Source organism: Sorex fumeus, unplaced genomic scaffold, assembly GCF_029834395.1.
Source record: "Sorex fumeus unplaced genomic scaffold, SorFum_2.1 ptg000043l, whole genome shotgun sequence".
NCBI lineage: Eukaryota > Metazoa > Chordata > Mammalia > Eulipotyphla > Soricidae > Sorex > Sorex fumeus.
This window is the reverse complement of record NW_026606100.1, coordinates 25,527,613-25,546,989: the sequence shown is the minus strand read 5'-3', so window position 1 is coordinate 25,546,989 and position 19,377 is coordinate 25,527,613. Positions and strand designations below refer to the sequence as shown.

The 19,377-nt window shown below is 41.8% G+C and overlaps 1 protein-coding gene across 2 annotated transcripts in view; it reads left to right on the top strand.

Annotated features, from left to right (window-relative positions):
• The window catches only part of ALDH18A1 (aldehyde dehydrogenase 18 family member A1), a 128,750-nt gene that overhangs the window by 33,483 nt on the left and 75,890 nt on the right, over window positions 1-19,377 (top strand). The gene's annotated exons all lie outside the window — the stretch shown is intronic.

The following is a 19,377-nucleotide window of genomic DNA, read 5'->3' as shown; positions in this document are numbered from 1 at the left end:
ACATGCTGGGCCCATGTGTGGTCCCCAACTCTAAAGAGCAACCCCAGCGCTGACAGACATGGCCCTGTTGGGTCCCAGCACTACTGGGCCCAAGTATCACCACCATGTGAAACACTGAGTCAGCAGGCCTCTACAGTGGCCAGTGTATGGCCGGGAATGGCCCCTAGACTTCCAGAATACAGCTTAGAAGGACCCTTCAACTGAACTGTAACGTACTTACAAAAAACAAAGAAACCTGTTACCAATAAAAGACCTTAGAAAACTAATCTGAATTCAAGCAGCAGAAAGTGTACTAGCTAACAGAAGAGAGACTTGAGCTCTAGGCTTAACTCTAATAATCATGTTAGATGACTTCTTAATCCTTACATAGCACAAGATCCTATGACACCCATAAAGCTATTGCTAAAATTAAAAGAAAGTGAAAATAACCTGTAATTATGAGGATTAAACAAATGTGGGGTTGTAGTATATACTATAATCATTCCAGACATATGAGAAATTCTGCAATTTCTAAGGATTCTTTTGGAAGAAACATGACATCACTTTATTTCACTGCATTAGGGGGTGAGGGGGGTGGTGTGTTTGGGGAGGTTTGTGCTCAGGAAACATGTGGTGTTGAGAGTCAACCTTGGGTCAGCAGCATGAAAGGCAAAGACTTTACCCCCTGTACTCTTTCTGGTCTTTCACTGTAATTTTTTTAAATTAGGAAGATATGTACATAAGTAGAATTTTTAATGAAATGCCATAAATAATTACATGTATTTAATTTTCTTCCCACTAATCTCTCAGCAAAAACTACATTAATAACATACAATTTTCTTAAATATCATCACAATTATTTTTCATCTAATTATTTTCAAAAATTGCTTTAGAGAGTGTGATTTACTCTTCTAAATACTTTTTCTTTTAACTTATGTGCATCAAAATTTCTGATAATTCAATAATTATGCCCAAGATTCTTTGCTCTTGTTTTGCTTTCCTTTTAATGTAGAAAGTACTCTTTAGTCATGGAGGCACCATTAGGTTATAGTAATAATTACTGGGCAAAACATCTTTTATATATAATCACTAGGTCCAAGGAATTAATAAACTTAATTATTCTTTTGTGGGGAATTCCCTCACATACATTCTTTGTCACCGGGGCTAGCCACCTTGGCAGTGTTGGGGGTCCCAGGGCTGCACCAAGCAATGCCAGGGGAAGGCTACTTCCTACCCTGTGTTGGAGAGTCACTCCCTGTGGTGGTGCAGGATCAGATGGTCCCAGGGTTAGCTGTATGCAAGGCATCAATCCATAACCCCTGTACTATCTCTCTCACCCCAATTATTCTTAAATGGAGATTTTATACTTATTATAACAGGAGTCAGAATATCATTAACTCAGAGAAGTTCATAAAACAAAAAGAGGGCTGGAGTGATAATACAGTGTGTAGGGCATTTGCCTTGCACACAGCTGATCTGGGTTTGATCCCTGGTACCCTTATGGTCCCCTAAGCACTGCCAGGAGTAATCCCTGAGTGCAAAGCCAGAAGTAATCCCTGAGCAACACCAGATGTGATCCAAAAAGTCAAAACAAACAAAAAAAACAAAACCAAAACACCCATAAAACAAAAAGAATTATTTCTCTTAGAACTTTAGCACTGATTCTTTTCTAAGATCCCAACTAGTTTCATAATAAATGTTGCTAGACCAAAGTTTTCAAAAGAAACTGGGAAGAGGGCACATTGTTTTCAAATGTACTAACACTAGGAAAATAACCAAGTAGCATTTGTCACCTCTTACCAAACCAAACAAGTTAGAGGAAGGTAGAAACAAGGTCATACAAGACATTTTTTAAATTTCATTAAAATGAACACAAAGATGTCATTTTTATTTGTTGACATTATCATTTCAAATCTTTGCAGGAGAAGGAAGCAGGAAAATTTAAAAAGCTTAGGGAAAGAAAATGTTTTGTCTTTTTCCTTAGAGCAAGTCTACTTCGTTAATTAACTTCCTGATTATTATCTTTTTATTTCATATCAGGAACCTAGCCTCCTCCCATTATCATACCATCTTTAGGAAACAGACACTGCCCTCTTGAACTCTGAGAAGAAACACATCAGATGCAGCAATGAAAGACTAACTACTCAAGGAAAGAATGTTTGTGCAGATACTCCTCCTGCTAAGACCAACAGAAATTGGTTTAAAAATATGAAATGCTGAGTTTTATGAAATGCTATGTTATTTTCCATATAGGCCATTTTTATTTTACATATTTGTGTTTCTCTGATCATGATTGGTATGAACTCCATTTAAAATGCTAGCATATGGTGGAAATGCCGACTGGTTCAGCCTTATGGAAAACATTATGGACGATTCTCAAAAAATTAGAAATGGAGCTCCCATTTGACCCAGCAATACAACTCCTGGGAATATATCCCAGAGAGGCAAAAAAGTATAGTCGAAGTGACATCTGCAATTGTTTGTTCATTGCAGCACTCTTTACAATAGCTAGAATCTGGAAAAAACCTGAGTGCCCGATAACAGTTGACTGGTTAAAGAAACTTTGGTACATTTACACAATGGAGTACTATGTAGCTGTTAGAAAAAATGAAGTCATGAAATTTACATACAAGTGGTACTACGTGGAAAGTATCATGTTAAGCGAAATGAGTCAGAAAGAGAGGGATAGACATAGAACGACTGCATTCCACTGGGGAACATAAAGTAACAAAATAGGAGACTAACACCCAAGAGTGGCTGAGATTAGTACCAAGAGGTTTGCTCCATGGCTTGGAGGCCAGTCACACATGCTAGGGGAAAAGGGAGCTCAGAGAGAGAAGGGAGCACCAAATAAAGGGTGTTGGGAGGATCCTCCCAGGATGGGAGAAGCATGCTGAAAGTAGACTATAGACCAAACATGATTGCCACTCAATGCATCTTTTGCAAACCACAACACCCAAAAGGAAAGAGAGAACAAAAGGGAATGCCCTGCCACAGAGGCAGGATGGGATGGGGGGGTGGAGGGTGGGAGGGATACTGGGACCCATGGTGGGCGAAAATGGGCACTGGTGGGGGGATGGATATTTGATCATTGTATAATTGAAACCCAAGCACAAAAATTTTTATGTCTACAACTGTACCTCATTGTGTTTCACTAATAAAATTTTTTTAAAAAATTTAAAAAATTTAAAAAAATAAAATAAAATGCTAGCATAACTGGAAAAAGAGGGGTGTTGTGGTCCTTGGGGAAAGAAGGTGGGCACACTGATGATGGGTGTGGTTCTGGAATTATGTGCATGAGAAACCATTAACAGTATTTCAAATTACAGAACATCAATTTAAAAACTAAATTTAAAATTGTAGAATATTTATATCAACCCAAATTGTATTATACTGAGATCTTTGTTCAAGGAAGTTAGGTAAGGTAAAGGTAAAGGCCCTCCCGTTGATTGTCGATTTGCTCGAGCGGGCCCAGTAACGTCTCCATTGGAGACTTTGTTGTTACTGTGTCTGGCATATCGAATACTCTCGGTAGCTTGCCAGGCTCTCCGAGAGGGGCGGAGGAATCGAACTCGGGTCGGCCATGTTGGCCGCTTGTAAGGCGAACGCCCTACCCGCTGTGCTATCGGGGGGAAGTTTTTTGACTGTTTTTTGTTGTTGTTGTTGTTGTTGTTGTTGTTTTGTTTGGGGGCCTTACTCAGTAGTGATCAGGGCTTACTCCTGACTCTGTACCCAGGGATCACACCTGATAGTACTCAAAGGACCACACATAGTACCTGGGAGTGAACCAGAGTCTGCATCATGCATGCAAACTCCTCATATTATCTTTACAGCCCAAGAAGGATATAATTTTAAAGATGTTTACCAAGTTAACTAAGTAGGATAAGTTATAGACTGCATTTATTACAGCTCATTGGATTTTAGTCAAATTGGTCAAAATTTGAAGTAGAAGGCAAATTTGAGTTTGATTTGTCAAGGAGAGAGAAAACAAAACTTCCTTGGGTAATTCACCTAGAAACTGGGCAGAGATCTAGTTTCTTCCAACTAGCACATCATAATCAGAGGCAAAAAGTATAGCAAGGGGTTGGAGAGATAATACAGAGGAGGGGGGAGCTTGTCTTATATGGGGCTGATCTGAGTTTGATCTCTGGCACCTCATATAGCCCCACCAGGATAATTTAAAGTTTCAGCCAACACAAGGTAAGAGATTATAAATTACCTTCTTGAAGGTAGTGACCCCATACAGGGAAAATATCTTCCTAACAAAGGCATATCCCTGCATCATAATCTATTGGCTTATATACAGGGAGTCTTTTGGTTCATTTAAATTTATAAGAAAAAAAACTTGGGATATGAGCAATGAAATGAAAGGACTGGCTATTATATGGGTAAAAAAGTCAACTATTCCACAACAACCTTTCCATGAAATAGGAAAGATATATTAATATTGAAGCCATATAAGAAGAAATACCTTGTGTTTTCAAGAGAGTGCACAGGTGGGTTTCTATGTCTATTCTGGCTTATTCAGTTCAAAGCAGATAATCTGTACCCATAAAGGCGACAGTTTTCACAGAGAAACTAATAATCAGGACTGGAACTATCATTAAAATGTTCGTAGAATGAGTCAAGGTATACAGAAACTTGAATTAGAAGATGAATCTGAGTTTAACTTGTCAAGTTGTGAAAAGGTCAAGTGTTGGATTAGGGAAAATATGGTTTTGATTTATTGCTCACCAGTCATCTGATCTTTGGTTTATGATGGAATAATGTCGTTCAAATGAAAGTCAATCAGCATCCACTGGGGGTAGAATCCAGTTTCATTATGGATTCTACCAACCCTAGCGGGACATAGAGAGCAAGGTCTGGGAGTAGCACTGTAGTCTTCCAAATCACATTAATGGCCAAATTTATGGTCAACAGAGTCGTAGAGAAAAATAAAGCTGAAACTATTTAGTGGAAGAGAGCCAAGTTTTCTCCATAATACTAATATATTTAATACTTGATCACTTGATCACTTGACATCTCGTTATTCATCCACTCACTCGAGCGGCCACCAGCAATGTCTCCATTCATCCCTGGTGCGTGCTAATGTGGCCCAATGGCGTCTGCTCATTCTAGGAACATGAACAGCCTCAAACCGATCATTCAGGGTTTTGACGAATAAGTCCGACCATATCATAGGTGGGTGGCCACGCGATCTTTTGACATCTCGTGGAATCCAGTCGGTAATGGCTCTAGTCCAGCGGTCGTCTCCAAATCTCATTACGTGTCCAGCCCATCTGATTTTTGACGCCTTGGCAAATGAGACAGCGTCCCTGATTCTTGACCATCGACAGAGGTCGGAACTCCGGATTCTTTCTTTCATTTGAGTGAAGTGTGATACTCCAAGCATAGTTCTTTCAATTCCTCTTTGGGAGACCCGAATAGTGTTCTCATCCTGTTTTTGTAGGGCCCAGGTCTCTGAGGCATATGTTAATGCAGGAAGAACAGTGGAATCGAAGGATGTGCCTAGAGCTGAAGGTTCTTCATCCTCTTAGCTATTTCTTTGACATTCTTGAAGGCGTTCCAAGCCACTCTCTTCCTCCTGTGCAACTCAGGTGCCAGGTCATTCGTCATGTTGACTTCTCGACCTAGGTACACATAACTGTTGCATTCGGAGATGTTCATCCCATTGAGAGTAAATGGAACACCAGGAATGAGACTGTTTCTCATAAACATTGTCTTTGTGAGATTCAGTTGTAGTCTGACCTTTCCACACTCATGGTCGAAGTCAGCCAGCATTTGTGCCGCTTGGCTGATGTTTGGTGTTATTAGAATGATGTCATCAGTGAAGCGGAGGTGGTGTAGTTGCCGACCATTTATCTTCACTCCCATTCCTTCCCATTCCAGTTGTTGCATGACATTCTCGAGGGTGGCACTGAAGAGTTTCAGTGAAATGGTATTGCCCTGCCGAACCCCTCTCTTGATGTCAATGATCACCTCCCTGTAGAATGGTGAGATCCTGATAGTGAGTCCGCAATACAGCTCACCAGGGATCCTGATGTAATGACATTGAACACCCTGTTTGGCTAGGGCCTTGATAACTGCTTCAGTCTCAACAGAATCAAAGGCCTTCTTCAAATCAATGAACGTTAGACAGAGTGACATCTTGAACTCCCGAGAAACCTCAATGAGCTTGGTTATTGTGTGGATATGGTCGATTGTGCTAAATCCTTTTTGGAAACCGGCTTGCTCTCATGGTCCTTCATCTAGTGTTCTGCCAATGACTATTCAGAATGACTATTCAGAATGATTCGAGTGAACAGCTTGTAAATGACAGACAACAGGCAGATCAGGTGATAGTTGCCAATGTCTTGGATGTCTCCCTTCTTGTACAATAGTACAGTCCTGCTGGTGTTCCACTGGGACAAAAGCTTGCATTCATACAGGTAGTGTGTGAAGAGCCGAGCCAGTGTATTGATGAGTACTGATGGCAGGTTCTTCAGGTGTTCAGGTCTGACCTTGTCTGGGCCAGGTGCTGTTCGCTTCTTTACTGACAAAATTGCGTGTCGGATTTCAAAAGGGAGAACTTTGGGAACGACATATACATCCTGCAGAATTTGGTATGTGGGCAGGTGGAAGTTGCTGTCTAAGAGATCCGAGTAGAAGTCATGGATAATTTTCTCCATTGCCCTTCTGGAAGATGTGATAGATCCATCAAGATGTCGGAGGTCAATCATCTTGGTCTTGTAGTTGGCGAAGGACAGGTGGGCATTTGCGAAGGCTTTTCCCAGCTTCTGCCACATCTGCCAGCACTGCTGCTCTTCTCTCTTTGAGGTTTTCCTTTATTGCTTCTCTGCACTGCTTTGCGAGCTCGGACATTCACTTGCATTTGCCTGAGGCTTGCACCAAGCCACGTTGGCGAATGAGCTTGAGAGTTTTCGAAGACAGGCATCTTTTTGTGGCTATCTCTCTCTCAGCGTTCCTCGCACAATCATGGAGGTGCTGAACCAGTCAATCGTATTCCTCATCAATGTTGTCAACGATGGCATCTTCCCATGTTGCCACAATAGTGCCAAAGAGCTCCCAGTTAGTGGTCATTCTGAGAGTTCTCTTTTTAAACTTTGCAGCCCTTTCTCCCCCCTGTGTGAACTAGAATTTTGCACGAAGGAGATGGTGGTCCAATCCCGTTTGGAATTTTGGGACAACAGCGACATCGGCAAAGCTGCCAACTGAATATGATGTGGTGAATTTCGTTGTGGAACTGTCCACCGAGAGACTCCCATGTCCAGCATTTAGATTTGGCCTTCTGGAATTGTGAGTTACCATGGACGGTCTTGGTCAACATGATGAACTCGGACAGTCTCTCACCCTCTTCGTTCTATTCTAGGCCATGGGTCCCAATGTGGAGTTCTTTGGCTGATCTTCTCGGTCCTATCTTGGCATTAAAATCACCAACAATGATCTTGTAGAAGTTGTGGTCCTCTTTATAGAACTTCTCCAGCTCCATGTAGAACGTCTCAATTTCTCCTTCATCATAATTGGATGTTGGTGCGTAGACAACAAAGATAGAAACTGCCGGCAGTGAGCCACATCTATTCAAGTGTAATCATTGGATTTGGGTTGTTAGGCATTCGAATTAATCAATGTTTATGGCCAAGTTTATGTTCAGAAGGACACCAACACCACCGATGCCTTTATTGTCACATGTATTGATGAGTACTGATGGCAGGTTCTGAGGAAGAGTTCTTCCCCAGTATCGAAAATGGCGTGATGTGATTGATGCCTTCTCATCGTACTTGATCTTTTGTGCTTGCACCATCAGGTCCTCAAAAGATGCATCTGATGCCAGCATACGTGCATTGAAAATACAGACAGTCATTTTTGTCTTTCTTCGTTGTGACTGCCTAGGTCGGTCCTGAGATTTTATCAGCCTCTCCTTCCTCATCCTTCTTAACACTGCCATATTGGTGTCTCTTTCAAGGTCAGGGGAATTTACTGGTTTTGGCATATTTACTGGTTTTGGTGAATACACCACGGATAGCTTGCCAGGCTCTGCCGTGTGGGCGGAACACTCTCGATAGCTTGCCAGGCTCTCCGAGAGGGATAGAGGCTTTTAGGGTGGCCTCTAATCATCCTTGCAGGTGTTCCCATGGTTCAAATCATATTTCAACGCAATCAAATTATGGGTTGTAATCTTGTATTAAGTGTTTTATGATGTGTCGCGTGGCTGGGTAGTGGAGGTAGTGGAGGTAATGGAGGTCTGCAGGGCTGCTGGGAGCAGGCAGAGGATCTCTGTTCCTGGGTCCGTTGAGCCTGGAGTCCGAGGTCCAGAGTTCCGCTTCCCTTGCTCTGTGGGGCTTCACTTGTGCGTGAGTCACAGCCTGAGTGTCTGGAATATTTAATACATGTGAAAGATTATAAGTACTTAAATAAAGGTGTGGTAAAGGCCATGGTGAGCTAGAGGAGACCAATGAAATATGGTAATATGTGGCTTGTTTTCTAAAAGAAGCTGGTGAGTGGTTTTAAAGAAACCATAAGTAAAACTCACATTTTTTTCCTCTTCAGTTTCCCACCCACTCTCCACACACATGAAGGTACCGGCAGAGGAACAAAGGCATGCAGGTCCCGGGGCTGAGATCTCCAAGCCTGCTCGGATCGGGGCTGAGCATCCTCCACCCAGATCCTCCATCCTCCAGTAGGCAGAGGTCACACCCACCAACTGACCCCCAGCACCGTGTAATCCCATCAACGGCCAAGACCCAGAGACTATAAAACCCAGCTCCTGAAAGAGAACAGCATAGAATCTCCTGCCCCCATGCCTGGCTGTCCTCGCTGGGGCCCCTTGGAGGGGGGTGGGTTGAATTTCCCTCTCCGCCCTGAGCAGAGCCCCGGCAGCCGCGCAACATCTTATCTCATTCTTACTGTGGACAACCTGGCAGGCTACTGAATGTAACCTGCCCACACGGCAGAGTCTGGCAAATTCCCCATGGTGTACCCAATATGCCAAATACCAGTAACAATGATGGGTCTCATTCTCCTAACCCTGAAAAAGCCTTGAATGTGGCACTTTTTAAAATCTCAGGGCTGGGACGAAGGAGACGTTACTGGTGCCTGCTCGAGGCAATCGATGAACAACAGGATGATCGTGATCATGATCGTGATAAGTTTCCCAAATTTTAAAGAAATAAAGGCCAAGTTACTAGTACAGGAATATCATGAATATGATTTGTTCTGGCAACATCCATCAGGAAGGTTAGAGTTTGTTAGAAGTTTTTTCAAAGTTGGAAGAAAAGACCCACACTAGCCCTCTAATTAATATAATAAATATCACCAAGGCTGTCTCCCTCCAAGTCTTTTTTAAAGGTTCAGTTTAAATAAAATAAAAATAACATTTTTTTATTATTTCATGCTAACAGTGAAAAAAAAAACGTGTTTCTAAACATCCTTGAAATAAAAAGATGTGGAACTCTAGAATTATAATATGATTAAGCTAAAAGAAGGAGATCACATTAAATGTTTATCAGTAAAAAAACTCAAATATACTGAGACAGAGCTCTAGGTACATCAGTGACCTGATATCTTTGGATTCCTTCCAAATGCAATCAGTTAGTTCTTTTGATCCCTGTCTATATCGATATGTTACCATTCAGATGTTGTAATAACTTCAACAATAAGAAAGGATAACAATGATAGGATTGTTCATGGATGATTTGTGTTTTTGTTTTCATAATTTAAAAATATGACAGTAAGTGATGCATAAGGATAATAAATGTATAATGTGAGCCTGTGACCGCTGGATTTTTAATAGGATATAAACCTGATTCCAGTTCTTGGGAAAGTCATTTGCTCAGATGCTGCCTACTTCTGTGTTCTAGGAACAGGAAATTTCAGGTCCCTGACAAACCACAAAGCAGATATGGAAGCTTCCTTTATTTGTATTTGTTTTATTTTGAGAGTTTACTTTTCTTTATTTTATGTAGTCACCATGGATTACAAAATTATTCACAGTTGGGTTTCAGACTTATGATGTTTCAACACTGACATTTACCAATGTCCACTTCCCTCAACCAATGCTCCTCACCCTCCCCACACCCAAGTTTCTCTCCCACTCGCCAGCCTGCCTCTATGAGAGGCACGTTTTTAAAAAATAACTTTTGGCAATCTGTTTTACAGTAGTATTACTCATGGGATTTTATGCATGATACTTTACCCCCTCTCGCCAACCCCACCCCTCCTCCAGGTTGTACACTTCATTCCACCATTTCTGTAGGGTTCTCTTCCCTGTCCCTCCCAATGTGGCTGCTTCCTTTAAATAAGAAGCATAAATTTAGGAATCAAAGGCTTGAGTTTATCTGCATACATGCAGATAAAAAGATCTGATAGAATCCTTCCCATCAGGGTTATAGGGGATCTGGTTGTAAATCATTATCATTATCACCTGGGAACAGACTATGGAAAGACTTTTCTACGAAGCATATCTTTTCTTGAAGGTCTTTCTAGTTATTTACAGTGGTCAAGCAATTCTCCTCTAATCGCTATGGACTTATAAATTCCTTAGACAAAAAGTCTCTCTATTGTAATATCAGGACTGGAGCGATAGCACAGCGGGTAGGGCATTTGCCTTTCACGCGGCTAACCCAGGTTCAATTCCTCCACCCCTCTCAGAGAGCCCGGCAAGCTACCGAGAGTATTCCACCCTCATGACAGAGCCTGGAAAGCTCCCCATAGCATATTCGATATGCCAAAAACAGTAACAAGTCTCACAATTGTTGTGAGATGTTACTTGTGGCCACTTGAACAAATCAATGAACAATGGGAGGACAGTGCTACCGTGCTACATATTACTGTGCGCCTCTGTAATAGTTAAGGTTAGAATTAACTTTAATGTAAAGTATTTTTCTATGAAATATAAAAGTAGTTTTGCTAGATGATTGTCTTTACTTTCCTCCATATCTTCCACAGAATGCCCAGAAAACTTAATTATAGCACAGAGCCAGGTGTAAGCCCTGAGCATATCTGGGTGTGGCCCTCAAACCCAAACTAACCAGAAATTTTTATTACAGTGAATGGCTTTGGCAATTAGTAATTAGACTAAGCCAATAAAATCCAAATCATGAATGCTGCTTTTCAATTTTCTGTCTAGGGAAGATTTAAAAAACGATTATTTCTAAATATTGATAAAACTAATATTATAAAACTAATATTTCTAAATCAATCCAAAAATCATGCACAAGTCCAAAAGTATACCTGCTTTCTCTAAGTATGCTAGTCAAAAGCAATCTCATGTGTACATGAAAAATATCAGGTTGCAGGGGTTTTAAAAGATCAAAATAGGTTCTTGTAAGGGGTTTGCTTTGAATCTCACTGATTGAAGGTACGACACAGTTTCCTGAAACTTTTGCATTTTATCCTGTAAATAAGACCCTATGGGAAACTAATTCAGGTCAGTATTATCAATAGGAGAACTTGAAGAGCTAGTCTGGGGGTTTAGTAACTGTGAGCCTTTGCAATACCCTTTTTAAAGTGTTCTAGAATTGACAAGACTAGCAGGGTTTAAGTTGTGACATTTGGCAATGGTGACAATGGAAGGTGAAAGTAGTACTTCATAGAAAGTCAATATACAGATATTCAGATTTTGGGTGTGACAAGAGTTCAGAAAAAATGTCTGCGGACTGAAGAACAAAAACAGTCGCTGGGAATCAATAACAAGTTTTATAATTTTTAAAATTAGCAATTGTTATATTGCTCTAATTAAAGGTGGCACACTATTTGTTACAGGCTCAGTTGACTACAGTGGCCTAAAAATAACTGCTGGGAATTGTTTTTCTAAGTTAAAATACCCAGAACACTGTCCTTAGGTGCAAGTACAAAAGAGGAGGTGTGGAAATTGTAATCTGGATATCTCAATGTGGGCGGGTTGAGTCAATTATCTCTCTTTGTTGCTACTGTTGTTTTGGAGGGAGGGGGAGAGCAAACCCAAGTCAGTTGTGTGCAAGGCAAATACTCTACCCACTGTATTATCACTTTAGTGCCAGTAAACTGTACCTCTTTAACCTGGGCTTATTTTGTTCCTCTCGATAGGATCAGGTTGATTTGCTCTAAATAATTCATATTATTAGCAGATAGATTACTGGGGAGATACTTTGTTATGTTAGTCTTTAAAATATGCAAAAAATTGGTAGGGTTTTTAGTATAATCCTTAGGAATTATTGTCCAAATAAAATTACTGTCCTTTCCAAGTAAAGGTAATAAAAATGAACTCTCCAAAACTACTGAGATTCTGAAAAAAAGGTATTCCAATGTGCACTCTGTACAGCATTTGCTGTCAGAGGGATTAAAAAAGTAAGATGTGGGATCGGGCATTTAACAGTGGGATCTGTCATTATGAGGTCTTACACAAATCTCCATGCTTTAACTAGAGATTTTTTTTCCCTGCAGAAAGTTAGTGTGTTAAGGACTAGCACATGGGACTATTGAGCCATTGTCCATAGGTTCCAGAATTAGCACTGAATTACTTCAAAGGCCTCAATGCTGGACGAATCTGGGGCCAGTCTAAGGTCTGTGGCCTGACTTTACAGTAATTAGGCTGCTAATACTTGGGGACCATCAGGGCTATTCCTGGCAGTATTGAGGACTGGCATGTGTCCCATGGATCAAAGTCAGGCCTCACACATGCTAGACATGTGCTCTACTATTCAAGCCACCTTCCTGGCCCCTGCATTACTTTTAATTAGGTTGGCAGCAGATATTCCAGAAGGGCACTGCCCATCAGAAGCAAATGTGGAAACTGAAAATTCCACTGAGTATCCCAGGCAGAGGGTTTTAGCTCTCTGTAAATAAAAGACCAAATTATTCCTTTATAAATACAAAAGGACAGAAACTGGCACCAGAAGAACGCCCTGTCCCCCCTCCCCCAAGAAGACTAGAACCTCAGTCAAGGAGAGGCATCAGGAACTAAAAGGACTTACTACAGGGACCCCCCCACACCATCCTGAAAACATCAGAGCACAATGGATGTGTACGAGAATTTTATAAAACCTTTATGGAAACAGCAGACTCTAGGAAGTATGTTATTTTGAATATACTCTACACCAGAAAGGTCAATGGTGAAAAACATCATGAAGCTAAGATTACATAAAAACATTTATTTGGGGTCTGATTTGCAAACTCAGATAATAGCTCAAGTTGTGTCTCACAGGGATCTTTTGTTAAAGGGGGTTTAAAGGAAAAGATATTAGAGGGAAGAAGGACTTCAGAGATATTTAGGATTTATCTAATTAGGGATTAGATAAAGATCACATTTCTGAAAGTTAATTGGCCTTTCCAGCTCCCACAGCTACCACTATGCTGACTCACCTATTGGTCCTGCTCTTCCAATTCATAACTAAGTCTCCCAGGAGAGCAAGCCAAGCAGTCAAAATTTCTGGGCACCCTCTGGAGCCAGGCAGTCCCAGTTCCCACCTGGTCAAAGCTTGGACAACCGCACCCACACTCCACTGCTACAGCCACGCCACTCAACTCCACCACTAATATTCTCTGCTAAAAAACAAACAAAATATTTTTGAAGGTTATTCAGGCATATTAATGAAAAAACTTATCTTAAGTAGGTCCATTTTTTAATAAACAAGAAAAGTGAATGTACCAAAACTCTGAGTCAAATCTAACAAAAGGAAACAGTTGAGTACAGAATGTGATCACATCTCCAGATGTGAAAGCCCTATGTTTGCCCAAACAAAGCCCACACAATACAAAAGCACTCTCTGGACTTAGCTTTACCTGGGATGAACTGGCATCATCTCAGCTCTTGAACCTGAGCTGCAACTGTGAAGTTGTCATACTATTAAGACAATCAAAAGAACTTCCTGTCCTTGGAAACTAAACTAGAGAGAGTAGTAAGTCAGTGGCCAGACAAAAATTTGGAAATTCATACTCCCAGAAAAGTGGCTCTGCATCAAATTCAAATAAGGGGGTTGTTGGATTACATTGATTTGTTCTTGCTCCTCCCACAGGGAGCTTAGGTTTATTGAGTTGCACCCATCACAGTGCTCTCACATTGCTCCTGAGGCACATCCAATTCCATCAGGCACCCCTAATCCTCTGTTTATCTTCAATGTCTCCTTTGTGCTCTTCTTCCCCTATCTGTCAATCACTTATATCTCCAAATCAGACCCTGTAACTTGTAGAGTTCTTCTGAGGGTTCTCGACTTTGTATATGTAAGTGAAGTATTGCTTTTCTCTTTCCTTTATGTCCTTTGCATGGTTTAGCAAAATCCTTTTTATATTGACACAGGAAGACAGTTAATGCTATGCTTTTGTAACATGGGAGTTAATTGACTTTGAATAATATTTACTCTTGGGCATCCATCATATTTACCTGACTTAAGCCTCAATTGCCCTTACTTCCTAACACCCCAAAAAGGAGGGTCATAGCGAAAGAACTGGATGGACCTAGGCAAGCTATAAGCTACTCTGGCATCACAAAGGGACAGACTATGTGCCATAAGAAGTATAATAAGCATGGTCATGGAACAAACTCTGTCATGATTTTAAAAAAAGTAACTGAATAAGGACCCTGCTGGGGTTAAGAAAGACAAACCTGGCTTGAGGACTGAGTTTGGGATATATAGTGAGATATACCCAGAAAAAGCCTCCTTTTAAGCTTAATAAATCTCTTACTGTCTTCATACAAAATGTTAATCACAATCACAAATCATCCTGTTATTCGTCGATTGCCTCGAGCAGGCCCCAGTAACGTCTCTTTCATCCTAACCCTGAGATTATATTCAAGGCTCTTTAGGAGAATGAGACCCATCATTGTTACTGGTATTTGGCATATTGGGTATGCCACGGGGAGTTTGCCAGACTCTGCTGTGTGGGCAGGCTACATTCGGTAGCCTGCTAGTTTGTCCAAAGTAGGAGTGAGATAATAAGATGTCATAATAAGATGTCGCACGGCCACGAATGCGAATGCGGCCGCGTGGTTCCGGGAGCTGGTTTTTATAGTCTCTGAGTCTAGGCCGTTGATGGGATTACACGGCGCCAGGGGGCCAGTTGGTGGGTGTAATCCCCACCTACTGGAATTTGGAGGATCTGGGTGGAGGATGCTCGGCCCCCAATCCGAGTAGGCTTGGAGATCTTGGCCCCGGAACCCACGTGGCTTTTTCCCTCTGCCAGTACCTTCATGTGTGCAGAGAGTGGTCTCAGCATGGGGTGGCTGGTCCTAGAGGTCTTCGGCTGCCGGAGCCCTGGTCGGGGCGGGGAGGAAAGCTCAACCCGCTCCCCCTCCAAGGGGCCCCGGCAGGACAGCCAGGCACGGGGGCAGGAGACTGCACTGTTCTCTTTCGGGAGCTGGTTTTTATAGTCTCTGAGTCTTGGCCATTGATGGGATTACACAGCGCCAGGGGGCCAGTTGGTGGGTGTGACACCCCCCCCCCGCCCCCTCCTACTGGAATTTGGAGGAATACAAAATGACAAAATGACTAGAGATAAATGGATTACTAGCTAAGGAAGGAGAAAGCAATGTGCCTTTTAGCTGGAATCCCACCCTTAAGCAGATCTAGAATCTAAGGTGCTGAAACCATAGATGAGATTTTGTCCTTGAGTTAATCTCCTAGAAGAACTTCCCCTGAAGAAGGTCCTTTACATCGGTTTATTGTTATGATAATGTTCAACCACACCTATGTATCCCCACCCTTCAGGATATCTATATCTATATAACTAACGCTGTGAGACTTGAATAAGGGGTCACCAATTACCAACCAGCCTGTGGCCCTGTTCCTTCAATCCTCCATCTGTCGCTGTCACCCACATTTGAGCTCACAGGGGTTCCTACTCTAGGCCTGTACCCTAAAGATATCTATTAGTCAGAAAACAAACCAAAAAAATGATGAACTGGATAAAAGTCATACAAAAACTTACTTCAGATCAGATTTAAACAATATTACTGGGTTATACATAAACCTGTACATCATTCTCAGTGATTCACATCATTATGCCCCAAAGAAATACTTCGTGTGTGTGTGTATACTGAGCATGAAACATATACAAAGCACAAAATCTTATTCTTAATGTTGGTAACTACAAATAAGATATATTTTAGGTTTACAGAAACTTATGGGCTGGAGTGATAGCACAGTGGGTAGGGCGTTTGCCTTGCATGTGGCCAACCCGGGTTCGATTCCTCCATCCCTCTCGGAGAGCCTGGCAAGTTACCGAGAGTATCCTGCCCGCATGGCAGAGCCTGGCAAGCTCCCAGTGGCATATTCAGTATGCAAAAAACAGTAATAACAAGTCTCACAATGGAGACTTTACTGGTACCCGCTTGGGCAAATTGATGAACAACAGGACAGTGCTACAATGTAGTGCTACAGAAACCTATAAAAAGACCTAATTAAATTTCAAGGACTGAATGAAAATTTTCAGTTATTTAAGAAAACTTGATTTAAACTTTGGCAATGATTATCATTTCTGTTATTCTCCAGTTTATCTCTGCATGCATAAGTGAGGTTAAGGTTGAGGAATGTAACCTACTTGGCTCTTCTTACATTAGTTCCTCAACTAATAACACACAATTCTTCAAGGGCACTACTAATGGCAGTAGCTTAATTCTGTGTGCTTAGAACACTCACTGAATCCACTTTTGTAGTAAACCTCTGTTATATAACTTGTTTTCTCATATTTAATCCAATCCCATATGACTTCTATTTTACAAGAATCCTCATAATGTCTGATCCATTCATATTTTTAAATAACAAGTTATGTACTTGGATGCATTTGAGTTTGTGTATTCATTTATTCTGCAACTTTTATAAATTTCAGGAAAGAGGGAGAAATTGGAAGAGGCTAAAACTTATTTCAGTCTGTCGTCTTGACTCAATATCTTGGTTAAATTTCTAAGCACATATTGAACTTTTCAAATACAAAACACAAACAGCTGTTAGTGGCATATGCTCTAATTTGGAAATCCCTGCTTCTAAAGTGATGTCATTGTAAGCTATTTCAACTTAAGACGTGGTCCTCATGTTAATAATGAATCTGTATGACACATGTGAATAAATTTCATTCTCCTTTCCAAAATTATATTTTATATTTTAATGTTTAGTCCCAAAGGAATTGAGAATTTCACATCATGGAGATTTGTACAAACATAACAATAAGAAAAATAAAATTTATAACCTTTAGCAAGGAAGAGAAAAGAGGAAGTACTCTAAAAATATTTTCTTTTTCTTGTTTTCTTTTTGCTTTTTGGGTCACACGCGGCGATGCTCAGGGGTTACTCCTGGTTTTGCACTCAGGAATCACTCCTGGCGGTGCTCAGGGGACCATATGGGATGCTGGAAATCGAACCCTGGTTGGCCACATGCAAGGCAAATGCCCTACCCTCTGTGCTATTGCTCCAGCCCCTAAGAATATTTTTTAAGGTGCCAAAATTTAACAAATGTGCAATAGCAACATGGATACACACTGGATGGCAGTTATAGAAAGAAAATTCACTTAATCACTTATCACTTAACTTCCCGTTAGTCGTCGATTTGCTTGAGCGGGCGCCAGTAACGTCTCCATTTGTCCCTGTCGCGTGCTAGTGTAGCCCAATGGCATCTCTTCGCTCCGGGAACATGGAGGGCCTCAAACCGATCATTCATGATCTTGACAAAGAAGTCTGACCATCTGGTAGGTGGGCGGCCACGCGGTCTCTTGACATCCCGTGGAATCCAATCAGTAACAGCTCTAGTCCAACGGTCGTCTTTAAATCTCATTACGTGACCAGCCCATCTGATTTTCGACACCTTGGCATATGAGACAGCGTTCCTGATCCTTGATCGTCAACAGATGTCAGAACTCCGGATTCGTTCTCTCATTTGAGTGAAACATGATATTCCAAGCATAGCTCTTTCTATTCTTCTTTGGGAGACCTGAATGGCGTTCTCATCTTGTTTGCGTAGGGCCCAGGTCTCTGAGGCATATGTTAATGCAGGAAGAACAGTGGAATCAAAGAGATGTGCCCGGAGCCGGAGGTTCTTCATCCTCTTAGCTATTTCTTCGACGTTCTTGAAAGCGTTCCAAGCCGCTCTCTTCCTCCTGCGCAGCTCGGGTGCCAGGTCATTTGTCATGTTGACCTCTCGACCTAGGTACACATAGCTGTTGCATTCAGAGATGGTCGTTCCATTGAGAGCGAATGGGGCGTCAGGAACAAGGCTGTTTGTCATAAACATTGTCTTCGTAAGATTCAGCTGTAGTCCTACCTTTCCACACTCACGGTCAAAGTCGGCCAGCATTTGTGCCGCTTGGCTGATGTTTGGTGTTATTAAAACAATGTCATCAGCAAAGCGGAGGTGGTGTAGTTGCCGACCATCTATCTTCACTCCCATTCCTTCCCATTCCAGTCGTCGCATGATGTTCTCGAGGGTGGCACTGAAGAGTTTCGGTGAAATGGTATCATCCTGCCGCACCCCTCTCTTGACATCAACGATCACTTCTTTGTAGAATGGTGAGATCCTGGTAGTGAATCCGCAATATAGCTCACGGAGGATCCTGATGTATTGGGCTTGAATGCCCTGATTGGCTAGGGCTTCAATGACTGCTTCCATCTCAACAGAATCAAAGGCCTTCTTTAAATCAATGAACGTTAAGCAGAGCGGCATCTTGAACTCCCGAGAAACCTCAATGAGCTTGGTTACCGTGTGGATATGGTCGATGGTGCTGAATCCTTTGCGGAACCCGGCTTGCTCGCATGGTTGTCCTTCATCTAGTGTTCTGCCAATCCTATTCAGGATGACTCGAGTGAACAGCTTGTAGATGACAGATAATAGGCAGATCGGGCGATAGTTGCCAATGTCATGGATGTCTCCCTTCTTGAACAGTAGTACGGAAAGAAAATTGCTTCAGAAAATTCTGTCAGATAGCACTGCTCTATAGAATCGGAGGACATACACATGGAAGTGGGAGCGACAGACAGCTGGCAGGGCACTTGCCTTGCATGCAGTCAACCAGGGTTCAAACCTGGGAACTCCTTATGGCCCCCAGAGCTTGTCAGAAGAGATCCCTGTGCACAGAGCCTGGAGTAAGTCCTCAGTACTGCCATGTGTGACCCTCCACCGCACCCCCTTCCGCCAACAAATGAAGCATCACTCCATGTGAAAACCCAAAACAAGGGGGAGGGAGAAGGGGGATTAGTGATTAGAATGAAGGGGAGTTTCTTCTTTTATCCCTTGCTACTTTTCCTGATTCTGTCTTTCCCTCTCATCTCCTAGAAAAATCTCTTTCCTTACTTCATTTCCCCTACCCTATTCCCCTTTCCTAATATTTTCTTTTTAAGTAACTGATAGGCACATTTTGTGATTTCTTGAATTTATTGAGGGTTTCTTCCCCCCTACCTCCAGGTTAAAATTTAAGGAACTGACTCAAATGCTTTAGAAA